At 39.2% G+C, this 10395-nt stretch overlaps 1 long non-coding RNA gene across 2 annotated transcripts; it reads left to right on the top strand.

The window, feature by feature from the left end:
* Positions 1–3558: 3558 nt before the first annotated feature.
* On the top strand, positions 3559–5898 carry LOC106319743. 2 transcript variants are annotated; one of them, XR_001265538.1, is made up of 3 exons: positions 3559–3954; positions 4120–4493; positions 4571–5898. It is a non-coding gene; the product is annotated as an uncharacterized LOC106319743 (long non-coding RNA). The 2 variants fall into 2 exon arrangements; XR_001265539.1 differs by having other exon boundaries at positions 4077–4493.
* Positions 5899–10395: the final 4497 nt, after the last annotated feature.

Genomic DNA, 10395 nt, shown 5'->3' with positions numbered 1-10395 from the left:
GTGAACACTGTCCAGGTTTGCTTTCACCTCATCCATCTGGTCCTTCCCAAGGATGGCTGCAGATCTCTTTCTCAAAATCAGTATTCTTGGTGCTATTGCTGGATGCCAAGTTCTCAATAACTCTCACAGCCTCTTCTGGATTCCTAGTGTTGAAGTTTCCATCGCTGGAAGCATCAAGAGCTATCTGATACTGCACTGTGATGCCTCTGCAGAAAGTATTGAGCATTTGTACTTCATTGAATCAATGGCGTGGACAATCTCTCTGGTAAGACTTGAATCTGATCCAGGAGCTTTTGAATGATTCTGTAGGCTTCTGCGCGAATGTAGCAATATTGCTCCTCAAATCTTCAGCAGGCGCCTCATCAAAGAAGTTACGTAGAAATTCGTTCTTGATGTCGGCCCAGGATGTAAGAGATCCTGGTGGTAACTGCTTAAGCCAATGCGAAGCCTCTCCAGCAAGTGAGTACTTGAAGAGCTTGTAGAGTAGATAGTCCTCAGGGACTCAATTGACTTTAATAGTATATATAAGATCCTTGAACCTCTCCAGATGGTCCATAGTAGGCTCTTGAGATAACCCACTGTAGGGTGTCTGTCCCACGAGTGTGTAGTACTGCGGCTTCAACTCGACGTCGCCTCTCTGGATAGCTGGAGGACGAATAGTTGATCTTTTGGCATAGAATTGATCTGGACGGTTGTAATCAGCCAACGTTTTGGGTCGAGCAACCTCATCTACAGGTTGAGAAGCTCATGTAGCATCAGTATTGGGCTCAAGGATTACAGCCCCCTGAGCATCTATCCTCTGACCTTCTGCATTCCGTAGATGACCCTCATGGTCATGCAGGTCTCCATTATCATCTTGTACAAGAATTAAGGTCGCAACCATGTCTCGCGGCTCAGTATCGATCGATGTTTGGACTGAAGTATCGATCGACGTCGGATGGAAGATATCGGTCGACAGAAGAGTAGCTTCGGTCGATGGTGGTGAGCGAGTGTTGGTCGACGAAACTGGTGTCTGGGTCGATGGTGGTTGGCGAGAATCGAGCGACGAACTAGTGTTGTTGTCGATCAATGAAGAGCGTCTTCCTTTGCGGTTCGAACGTTCCAAGCTTGCAGGATCTGATGAGAATATCAGTGGTGTTTCCTTGTTTCTTCTGGTACTGCTGGGCATGCACCTGAAAAGACAAAAAAAAAAAAAAATTTATGTCCGAAAGTGGTTTTAAGAAATAACCTAGACTAAATCAGACTAAATCTATAGACGATCAAAGCTCCCCGGCAACGGCGCCAAATTTGATCTCACTCAAATTACCATAAGGAGTGAGTTACTCTCTCAAATAAGAGGTTGAGTTGTAGTACATAGGGATCGAATCCACGAAGAGCTAGGTAACCTAATAAATCTAATCATAGTGATTAAGCTAGGTTGATTATGATTAAATGTAAATAGCAGGTTTGTGAGCAAAGCAATTGCTTAATTGATTTGATTGGGTTTGGTACTCAGATGAAATAGCTAGACTTAGGGTTTCTATTCAGGTAATCAAGATTATAATCCTACAGATGCCTAACAAGTTGTATGCATGATATTATAGAGCTCAAACATTTATAAACAAACCGATCGGTGTTCGCTTTCTAGGTTTGTCTATTGACCAGATATAAGTGTCGACTGATGATTCTAGAGGAATGTCGATCGATACACTTGTTGTACCGTCGATCGATTATTCTATAGGAATATCAATCGACTCGTCTTTAGTCAAGCTTTACGCGCGGGTTGAATTATGCTCACTAGGCTTCCTAGATCAGCTTTCGCCTTACTCTAACAATCCTAACTCAATTAGGATGGATTCTGGATGAGATTCAAGTGATGACTTGTACGTACAACTCCTAGATCAAGGTTCTAGCTAGCTAAACTAGAAACAAGCATTAATGACAATCCGAATGATGAATATCACAACTTAGCAATCTATAGTTGGGGCTAATCCCTCATAATATATTTGAACCCTAAACCTAACAATAGAACTACTCAGACATGGCTAAGCAATTCGTAACATCAATTAGGTATAAAATATGCATAGATAAATAGATAGATATTAATGGAGTTCCAATCACAAATCTCTTCGGATCTTCTCTCCAACTCTACTAAAATCCTAGAAAACTTTTGCTATGAAAATAAGAAAATAAGAAAGTACATTTTGCTTTTAACATGTTGGCAAGCTATAAATATTAGGTTAAAACTCGTCAGGGGTAATCTTGTAAATTGGTGAAGTCTAGGGCTCTATGTCGGATGGAACCAAACGGGCTTCTGCGCGCTTCGCTGTCGATCGATGTCACATGATGTGCATCAATCGATTATTGTCTCTAAATGTCGACCATTGGTCTTGCTCGATGGTCAGCTCGGATGTTTTCTCCAATTATCTCCAAAATGCTCCAAAATCATCACTTTCTCCCAAATCACTCCTGATCCTATAAATATATTAAATAGACTTTAAAATATAATAATTAGTTATTAAAACACTTATAAACAATGCCTAAAAGTGGGTAATATCCGTGGCCTATCAAGACATGATAAAAGAAACACAAATCGGATTTTGAATAAATTGTATTAAAAGATCAAAAGAGACAGTATGGAAGTTTGAAATTTTCTTTCTGTAGGAGTTCTGACTTGTCTCTCCAATGTTGTATAAGATTAAAAAAAAAGTGTTGCCTAAACAATGACTTTATAATAGTAAATATAGGGTAAAACACGGCTAGGACCGTGGGAGTTAAAACTAATCGCAATTCAGAATTTGAATCAGAATAAAGTAAGGTTTAGGGAAAGGTTTCCATGAATAGATCTCTAAGATAGTTTTCTCGAACTCGACTTAATATTATTGAAAATGAATATGATGAATACAAATAATAAAAAAAAAATGAAACAAATCGAAAGAGTGTATTCTAGATATGAGGCAAGTGAGTTAAAAAGTGTGTCTATTAATGATCTTGACCTTGTCTTTTATACTCCTCATCTCGTTGCAACTACTCAACGTATCTAGGGCGAACGTGTCGTGTCGTGCTTTGCTCCGGAGATCTCGATCTTTAATTTAGCCGATTGACCGCGAAGTGGTCAGGTATTGGTTGTTATCTGCAGACTTGAAACTTGCTACCTTGGACTGTGAATTGGCTCTTGGGGTCGGAATAAATGGGCTTCACTAAATGATCATGTCTTCACTACCAATTCAGCCCGTTTCGATTGGGCCTTTATTGGGACAGATTTATTTGATAAATCATGCTCCAACAGTTTCCTTGTGGTCATTTTTAATGGGCGGAGATGACTAAAGATGCTTCTCCTACACGCGTCGATTTAGTTCTTTGGATGGGTATTGTTTACGTCTAATTAAACGGTCTGAAATCAATAGCTTTTCCCTTGAGGTAATCTTCTGCTGTGGATTTAATTCTATCAAACTCGATGTCTCGCAGCACGTCATTTATGGTGTTAGTTAGGAATTGACAAGACCCAAAACTGTAAGGACCATTCGATCTACATGCAGTTATCGACACATCGAACAATTCGTCTTTGGTCGTCAAATATTTGCTTCTACTTTTCCAAGATTTTTTTGGGTGGTGAGAGTCCTAAGTTCTCCATAACTTCTGCGACATCTAGTTTTTGTCTTCCCCTATTTATACTTCGACGCTTATTATTAACGATACCTTTTTATTTTTACTGAAATTTTGAAAGCTATAGACTTTTCATCTTCTTTGTCTTCTTCTCTGTGTTCTAACGACGAGACATGCAACCATAGAGATTTAGGAGGGAGAGCTCTTTGGCCCTCACGTACGATCAAAGATGACGTACGATGCTCTAGTTACCTTTCGCCGATCTTTCAACGTACTTGACAAAATACGACCGTTAGTTCCAGCTGGTGTTGAGTGTCCAAAATGGGTGAAACTTTTTTCTGCACATACACGGTTTTCTTTGAAAATGAGGTTTGTTTTTCCCTATTCCCTTTGATTTTACTCGAAGTCGTATGTTGACTGAGGATAAATTTTTTAAGACAACTCTAAATTTAGTCGGACATGTTATGGTTCTGCTGGCGCTTTCCCGATAGGTTGGAGTTTACTGATTGTTCTCGATGTGATTAATCTGTTTAGACGAAGTGGAATCCTGGGTTCAAGGATACTTTTTACTTCTCCACATGCGCTAACTGTAAAATTCTCACCGAGCTTTCGAGAAAAGATGAATAGAGAGAGAGGAGTATTTCTTTTTTGAAGTAAACGAAGCTTCAATAGGCAATTTTGATCACACGCGGATGTTTTCTATTTGGATACTGGTTGATGATAATCCCAGATCTGAGCCTTTATCCGATCACGTCCGTTCTTTGGTTTGTCGGTTGTGTGGCGGGACTGTCGATTGGCCTTCTTTTAGTAGACCGAGGTTGCTCGATGCGCTTGGCGTCCTCCTTAACGTCTACCAAGAGCTCATTCCTCGCTTAGGACCACTGCCTATCAGTTGGCTCGGCCTCAAGGTTTTTCTCTTTCTTCCATTCCTCCCCTTTTTTAGGAGGACCTTATTGACTGATGCTTTTGATTGTCGGTGCGCAAGCGGCTGGGATGTGCAGATCATTAATTTTTGATGTGTCGAGCTTATCAACCCAATCTCAACCGCCAGTCATTTTTCATGATACTCTGGGACGTTCTATTTGGGAGCCTATTCAGGTCATGAATAGGCAAGGGAAGCCTTGCTTCTGTAATGGAGGGGGTGCTGAGACGTCTGACCTGCGTGCTGGCGTCGTTATGGATCCGTCCGTCAGAGGTTGGTTGTGTAGCAGATCCGGACCGTGGATAGCATGAGAAAGAGGGCCCGCAGAGAAGGTTCTTCACACTCATTGGTTAGAGGCGGCGAATATGTCATTCCCTGTTGGCCTTTAGAGCATAAAAAGATGTTACTAATGCAGAGGACCCATATGGCGCGGCATCTCTGATTTACTTGTTGGGAGGGAAGGAGTACCAATTGTCAGTTCCTAGTACTCTTCGAGAGAGGGAACCCTACAACAACCCTACTGTTGCTCTCGTGAAAGGATTATTTCTTTCATAATATTGCTTTAATTATTTTATGATGATTTTGACTTGTTTGACGCATTTGTCTGTCTGTAGAAGCTTTGGACCATCTGGTTTTCCATTATGAGGCAAGGGTCGATGAGGGAGGTCCAGCGAATGCAGATCATTCGAGTTTGGAAAGGCTTCCCGCTGATCTTCAGGCAGCTAAGGACCGTGAGGATTACCTTGTTATAGATCTTTCTGACCACAAAGCTCGCATTGTGCACATATAAGATCTAGCGCACAAATTCCAGGTCTCCACTGATCTATACGCTGCTCTTGAGGCTGAGTGGGATGCGGTCTTGGCTAGGGTGAAATGTCTTGAAGAATATATTTCGAGGTTTGTGACGCCTCATGAAGTTTGGATGAGGCTCTCAATTCAGACTGATTTATGGAGAGTCTCAGCTCAGTATACTGTTTACGTTTTGAGACATGTGGGTGGCCAAGGGTAAGGAGGCGACTGCTGAAATCGAACTCCAGGATGTGGCGGCAAACATCAGTCTCTTAGATTTGCTCCAGGGGGGAGGTCGAGATCGAGACAGAGATGGTTGTGTTAAGCGACATAGAGAAAGAATGTGATAGTGCTTGGAGGGGCATCCAAGTTTCGAATGTGTCTCTAGGAAAGCTTGCTCCACCGTCGGTTTTGTAGGATTCTGTGATGATGGAAGCGGCCCCGGTGGGTGATCAGATTGTTAACTCCGATGGTGGAGTTAGGGAGGTTTGAGAGTGTTCATTCCTCCTTTTTTTTATTGTTTATGTTGCCTAATAATGGCTTTTTATAAACAATACCTTAAAAATTTATGAAGAATGCATAAGATCTGTTTTTTTTTTTATTATGGAGTACAATTTTTAATATGTTTTGAGAATTGAATCAGCCGTAGGTTTTAGGAATTCTCATGTGGTGCTCCTAATTTTACTGAAAAATCATATTTTCTTCCATCAAGCGTTGGTTTTATATATTTTTACCGTGCAAACTGCAAAGTAATGGATGGAGGAGCGTGGTACCTTGAGGGTGAAGCAAACATGTTATAGTAGTGCCATTTCTTGTAGTGTGAACAGGTGAATTCTCGAGCTTCTCTTTTTAGGAGATGATATTTGAAATAATGGTGGGTATATACATTGTAGTTTTTCTGTTTTCATGATAAATCGAGCATAATACTTATTTTAGAAAATTTAAGCGAGATACCGGTATTGGTATTGGAGCACAATAGATTGTTGAAATGGTTGAAACAATAAATTGACAACTGGTTTTTGACAGTTCGAGAATATTGTTTGTGAATATTCAAAGTAAACTCGTGTGGTGTTTTCCATCCCTGTAGAATATTTGACCAAAGTACCGAGTTTGAGAGCACTTTTCGCATGTCTTGGTGTATACAACTTCGTAATGAAATTTGATATGGTTTTTCCTGCCCCCGCAATGTTTGCGAGCTAAGTACTGAGCTTGGGAACACAATTTTAGTATTCTGAGAGTTGGTTTATGTGCAATCAAAGGATGGAGTGACTGCACTCTTTGGGTAGAGCTTCCTACGTACTCTTTTAAGGGATCCAGCCTATACGTAGTTCTATTATTAAGATCATTCTCAGTGGTGATATAGTTTGAGGTTGAAAGAATTTCAAGACCTCGGGACCGGTATGTTACATTTGTCATCGAAGAGTTCGTAGACGCCAGGCGAACTACTTTGGTACTCGGTAGGGAAATTCCTAATTTATCACAAGTTTTTCGGCGCCTCTATCCGTGTTATCGCCGACTTTTTTTTTTTTCAGTACTAGATCGCTTACTACAAATCATCGTTGTTTAACTCTTAAATTGCAGAAGTGACAGGCTGCTTGTTGGTAGTCTTGAATCCGGATTAGACCTTGATGTCGATGTGTGTTGATGAAATATAGCTGATTACGGAGCATTTTCGGTTCAGAGTGCTTATACTCCCCCTTAAGATTCATATCGCTATTTCGGCAGGTATGACAGCTTCTATCCCATTAAGCCAGATAGAATGGTGTTTCGTGTGTTGCCTTATGGGGAGTTGTACGACACGCCCATAAGACTCATGGAAGCCCTGACAACCATGCCTCTTTTATATAGTTTAAACGCTTCTTAATGTTATATAAGATTCACTTATTTGCTACCTCGGTCTGTCTGTTCCCTTAAGGGTAGTACTAGGTCGAGGTCGTCAGTTTGATTTTCCAGAGTTTTCACAATGCTACAAATTCTTGGAAATGAATTGAGGTCTGTTATTGGTGACAGTCTCGTAGAGAATTCCATGACGGAAAATAATGTCCTTCCATACAAAGTCGTGCATATCGAGATTCTCCATTTTATGGTAGGCTTCGGCCTCGATCAACTAGGTGAAGTAATCAATCAAGACAAGCAAGTATCAGAGTTGCCTTGGTCCTGAATATACCACCGGGCCTATTATATACAGATGATAACAGTTCTGTTAGCATCCGGAGTATTGGCACATTGAGCTGTCATTTTGCATTTAAGGGAGTATGCCTCGCAATCCTTGGCCATAGTTGGCCAAAAATATCATTTCTTTTTAATGCGCAGGGGGAGAGTTCGACCTCTAGAGTGAAACCCGCATCGGCCATCATGCATATCTTTCATGATGGGTAAGGCTTCTTATACGTGCACACTAGCGAGGTAAGGTTCTGTGAGGCTACATTTGTATAACTTATCGTCCATTATACAATATTGCGATCTCTTTGCTTTAGGCCAAGACTCCCTTGAAAATAACGTGAACGCGTACCCTGATTCATTTAGTGGCTTGCCTGTCCCCTTTGCATGAGCACGCCATGTGTCAGTCGGGTCAGCTTCCTTAGTACTTGATACCTTGTTCTGCTTGGCTGAGAAATTCAAGGAGTCTTCCTTGCTTCTAGAACCAATGAGATTTAGAGCGACTGTTTGTTGACGGTTGAGCATCCAACTGAGTAGAAATTTTGCGTGAGTCGAGCTATGGAGCATAGTCCACAATAGTGCCGCGAGCTCAAAGATTCTATCTTGGCATCAGCAGAAGCTAAGTTTTAGCACCTGAGCATAAGTATTTACAGAAATATCATTAGTCTTCTCTTTCGTTAGGTTAGCGTTGTCGGTAGAAACAGGGAGAACGAATTTTAATTGGATTTTAGCTTCCAGACTTACCTCGATGGTGCTTTGCGAAGATGGATTTGCTATTATATTGGCGATCACTATCTTTTTTGAAGGAGAATCCGTGGGAGGGGTAACCAAATAATTTTGTCCTAGGTATTGCTGAGCTACTGGGTCAGCAAGCATGTTTAATAGGATATCGCAAGCAACCTTTGAGAACGAGGTAGACGGATCTGGAAAAATTGAGCGAACGGAGATAGCTTTCCCCAAAGAATAGGTCTTCGGGGTAGACTGCACACCAGAAGATGATTTGGGCTTTTTTTTCTTCATCAGCTTCACAGATTCGGAGCAGCAAGATGGCTGAGAAGCCGACGTCGGATGAGATGCTGGTGGGCAGCTGAGAGCGGAGACACGGTGATGGCGGAGCTTCGTCAGAAGAGAGAAAGATCCGCTTTATTTTATGTAATAATTTTTTTTCTCCTTGCAATCTTTAACCACCTATTGATATACAATATTAATCTCAAACTGGAAATACCTGATTTGTCTATCTTGTATAGGCCAATCACTAAAATAATGATTTATAGATAATACCAGGAGTTAGTCCGTCCTACGGGCGGGTGAGTTTGCATTGAAATTATTTTATATTAAAATTTACTTTTGTTGTATAAAACATTTGAAAAATTCTTTAAATTAAATATAATTAATATAATTTGTTTGTAGTTTGCTAATATATATACATATATTTATTTTGTTAACATCTGATATTTTTTTATAATTTTTACGTGTTTAGATTTTTATTTGTTATCAACTATATTTTATGACATTATACTATTCAATTATCAGTATTCGTTTCAGTTATATTATTTTAATAGAAATATTTTATCTTTTTTTTGCACTTACATGAGACTATATGTGTAGTATTTTAATATATTTTTTAATTGTGTGTTAAAGTTTTATGTTTGATTTTAGTTAATATGAATGTATTACATCCGGGATTATGAGTGTGTTTCTAACAATGTTTTTATTCAAAAAAATTCTGAACCAAATATGAAAATCACATTGCCTTTGGCTAATCTAGCATGTTTTATCTTCTCGAGTTTTTTTGTTTGGTGTTAGTCAGAATTTGTTTTGTTAGCAGAAGGGAAAAGGTATTCTAAAATTTTTTTTAATTATATTTCACTCAAATACAGAAATAAATTTTGTCAATTACTTATAGTGGTAGCATCATATCATGTGTCACATCAATTATTTATGTTGGATCATTGACATATTATTGTTGCTCTTCTGCATCTATAATTGATCAGATAGCAATCTAGTCTGGTGACTCTCACTCCATGAATATAACTTTTGGTCCGTTTCCAGCATTTATAGAAGCGAGTTCGATGCGAGTTTTATCTGTTTTCCATTCGAGTGTATCCAATATTTCAAGTACAATATAGAGATAGCCAAAGAGAATGGGACATTGTGAGTTTTTTTCCTTTTTTGCGTTTGTTATTAAGGTCGGGGATGTGTTTGTCAATTTATTGGTGACATGTTATATTATGTGAGAGTGAATCACGGCGTAGTTATTGAGATGTATATCAAATATTTGTTTGATATTTGCCGTTATGGTGGGAGTTTAATTTGTGATTGCGCTTTCTTGGCATATATTTTGGAAATGAAAGTTAATAATGTGATTTACTTACGAATTGTTTTTTCTATAACCGATGCTACTGAATTTCTTTCACCTTTGAATTGGGGGGGGGGGGGTTGTGATTTAATTATGTACCATAATAAAATTAAATGGGAGCTATTTTATTATTAGCCTGAATCATTGTTTGGGCCTTTGCACGGTACTGTGAGAATTGGGAAGACATGGTCTTTATGATATCTTCTTGCCTGGGTGTAAGTTAAAGGGAGCCGTTATGTAGAAGTGTAATTATGAGCGAATCATGTTGCATAGAAGTTTATTTTCCATAAATAAGATCATCATGTTGGATTGATGGTTATTTCTTTAGCTTCTCTTTTAACTCTGTTGTTAACTTTTTTTTTCTGGTGTAATAAAAATGTGTCGAGGACGTTTTGAGTTAGATAGATTTCATGAGGAGATGCCAGTCTTACTTAGAAAATATGGACGCAAAGAGCTAATTAATTTTGTTGTAGCACATTCATATAGTTATTGCTTTCAGTGTACTGTTTAATAGCAGAAAATGTGGACTTATAATAGAAAATCACAGTGAAACTTGAAAGCTTGAATGTAAAAGGAAGTA

The sequence above is a fragment of the Brassica oleracea genome, unplaced genomic scaffold (assembly GCF_000695525.1).
Source record: "Brassica oleracea var. oleracea cultivar TO1000 unplaced genomic scaffold, BOL UnpScaffold00581, whole genome shotgun sequence".
Lineage (NCBI taxonomy): Eukaryota > Viridiplantae > Streptophyta > Magnoliopsida > Brassicales > Brassicaceae > Brassica > Brassica oleracea.
The sequence above is the reverse complement of the archived record's forward strand: the minus strand, read 5'-3'. Positions and strand labels throughout refer to the sequence as shown.